Here is a 3,398-nt window from a genome sequence, read left to right as displayed (position 1 = left end):
CCGCGGAGCGGCTGCGCCCGTGAGCCGTGGCCGCTGAGCCTGCGCGTCCGGAGCCTGTGCTCCGCAACGGGAGAGACCACAACAGTGAGAGGCCCACGTACCGCAAAAAAAAAATCAGTTTAAGTCAAAAACAGGCACGGGGCACTAAATATTCTCCCCTCACTTCATTCATATTCCCTTCAAGCCAGAAAATACCAAGATTCTCAGTTACCACTGTCACTACTACCACAGAATCCAATTACCGAAGATGACGTAATGGAGGCTTGGAGCTGCAGGGACTGGCCCAGGGCTGCAGTACTAGTGCAGGTCTCCTGACTCAGGTCCACATTTCCTTCTGCTGTATCACGCCTCTGTGTACGATCATGAGAATCAGGTAGAAAAAAAATGCAACCCAGCATCTAAAACCACTTTTTTTTTTTTTTTTTTTACTTCTATTAATGGCAAAATAGTGCCTGTTTAATTAAGACTCGAACTAAAACACTGAAACTTCAACTTTGGTTATCAATACACTGTAGGTTCTCCTCTGGTCAGTCAGGAATATTTGCCACATTCTACAACGGTACAGGAAGGATCAAGAACTGGAATTCTAAGACATCAGACAAGGCAGGAAAGGCTGTTTTGTTCTTGGCTCTAAGAACCATCAAATTACTGATGCCCTCTAACTATGATGCCATTCACAACGTGAGAGGAGGGGCAGGGAGGAACCAAAATACTCACATACTGACTTGGAAAGAGGGCCATTGTCAATATTTTTGTTTTTCGTTTGGTTTCCTTAAGGCAAGTTACAGGGAACATACATATTTGTGGAGCCACAAAATGAAATCTGAAGGAAGGGGGCAAGGGGATGATAAAAATTTTTTTTTTGTAAAGGTGGGATTATAGACAACTTTTATTTGAGCAGTTTTTCTCTGAAATAAACATGTTTTGATTTACAGTTTTAAATAAAGAAGTTTGTTTTTCACATATATATCATTAAACAAAACAGGAGTAGAAGGCACAGTATTTTTTCCTAACCACATTTTAAATTTTATCCCTAATCTAAAAATCTAAAATATCACTGGATTTTTACTTTTCAGAATTATTAATATTAGAAATAAAATATTAATAGGTTGTTACCTATGTATATAAACTAACTTCCATCAACTACCCATAAAAAGTAACAATCAGAAGCTGTGATTCTTAACTCTTAGGGACACTCTTTTTTAAAAAAAAATACATCCAGGATGTATATACATCTCAAATTTAGCATATAGTGTCAGAGGTTCGTATAATATCCTCTAGAAACCCATCCAAAGACCCTCCTGACCTGCATAATCATATAATGACCAACATCTACCATGCATTTCCAAAGCACTTTAATACATTATCATTTGATCACACAATTCTTAAGGCACCCTGATAAAGGATTTATCAATGAAACACAGAATCTGAGAACTGAAAAGAACCTCATTGGTCCATACAAGATGTACGTATGAATCCCCTAAAAGTGTCTGCAACCATGAACGTTATGAATTTCTTCCTTCTATATAACAAAAATCTGTTCCTTGTAATTTACACCCATTGGTTTTGTTACTTTGATCCTTTCGTAGAATATTTGAAGATAGCTATATCTATTTCCCTTTTCTGAGCAAAATATGTCAGTTCTTAGTCCTCTTAACACAAAACATATCATGGGGAGGACTTTGCTTCTCCTCCTACATTAGTACAAATCCTACATTAGTACAAATCTGGCCTCAGGTACCTGTATTATTTGACAGACTCATCACGCCCTTGATCCGTCCCATCAGCTGTGACAGAACCCTGCCTCCCCCATCTCCTATTATACAGTTGGTTAGCTGACTCAAGTGGCAAAAATTTTTATCTCTGCTTCATTTTGCTTGTTTCTGGTCACTATTCTGGCCTGACATCTAACATACTGACTGCATTTCCTATCTTGACGTCAACCACCAATTAAATCAGCATGCCATTTCATTCATACCTCCCTCCACGGCACTGATAAAAATACTGAAGAGGTCAAGGGAGAGGACAGAGCCTTAGCTAACTACTAGTGCCATTCATAAGGCCTGACACAAATCCAGGCATCAGAGCTCTCGGAAGAAGGTCTTCATCAGAAACCTTAGGAAAATCCTTTCCACTCCACTCATCCACAGCACTCTTCCGATTCACCATTACGCTCATGACGCACGCCCAAGTCCGTATCTACCTTTGGATGACAACCTCCTGCCCACTTCAAATTCCTCCATCTTTCCTAATATATAAAATAGATAGTCCAAAGTTTAGAAAAACACTTAGAACTTGAGACAAAAAGGTACAACGGAAAGGGACGTGGCTTAGACTCAGACAAACCTGGGTGTGAATCCTGCCTAGACTACTTATTAGCTACGTAAAATTAGGCTCACATTTAATACAGCACAGTTGTGTTCACCTCTGGCGTTGCTGGGGGGCTGATTAAATGAGGTACCACAGGATTTATCACACAGTGGGAGGTTCCTAAATCTTTTTTCTTTTCCTCTCAACAAATTAGCAAGTTGAAGTCAGAGCAAACAATCACTCAATAATTTAATCCATTTACTTTCTTGTCTCACCCGCATACTGTTAATTAAAGGTGGACATTTTGCCTTATTCATCTTTGCATACCTAGCACTCAGTAGAATGCCTGGCATGATTAACATTTGCTGAACAGAAAGAGCAATGACTTCCTCAACACCGCAATGCTGGTTAAACAGCAGGGCTCTATCAGACTGTAGGCCTCTGATGGCCAAGGGGTACAAGAGGCAAAGAATCATGCATCACTGCAGACAAAGCTTCACTTTTCCCAAGTTCACATAAGCCACAGCTTCCATTACCTCCTCATGTCTGTGACCCCCAAAGGTGTCACCCTTGGCTGGTTTCTCTCAGCTTCAGAGTTCTATTTCCAACTGCCACCCAACATTCCTGCCTGGATACCCAGGATCCTCCCCTTCTGTTTGTGATCTCAGTGAAAGACACCCCCATCCAGATGTACAAAACAGGGTCCAGGGGTGCTCCTGACTCCCCTCTCTCCTCTCCACCACAGCCAACCACTCACCAGGTCTGGTCAGCTGGACACGTCATTGAGGCCAACAGGAAATCTCCCCCTCCAACCATACTGGCCTCTGTGGGCCTCTAGAAAATCCACACACTTTCCCACCACTGGGCCTTCAACGACACTGTTCCCGCCATGAAGAAGGAGCTCTGCTCTCCTGCAGAACTCAGCGCTACAGCCCTGTCCTCAGAGAAACCCTCCCTGAGCTCCAGACTGAGGCAGGATCCTCTCCAAAACCACTGTGCTTTTCCTTCATAGCACTCATCAGAGTCCGTAAGAATATTTGTGACTACTTGATAAATATCCCTAACTAGATTGTCCCGCAGGAAAAGGA

This window comes from Neophocaena asiaeorientalis, unplaced genomic scaffold (assembly GCF_003031525.2).
Source record: "Neophocaena asiaeorientalis asiaeorientalis breed wild unplaced genomic scaffold, Neophocaena_asiaeorientalis_V1.1 scaffold123, whole genome shotgun sequence".
Taxonomy (NCBI): domain Eukaryota; kingdom Metazoa; phylum Chordata; class Mammalia; order Artiodactyla; family Phocoenidae; genus Neophocaena; species Neophocaena asiaeorientalis.
Note: the sequence above shows the minus strand (reverse complement) of the source record.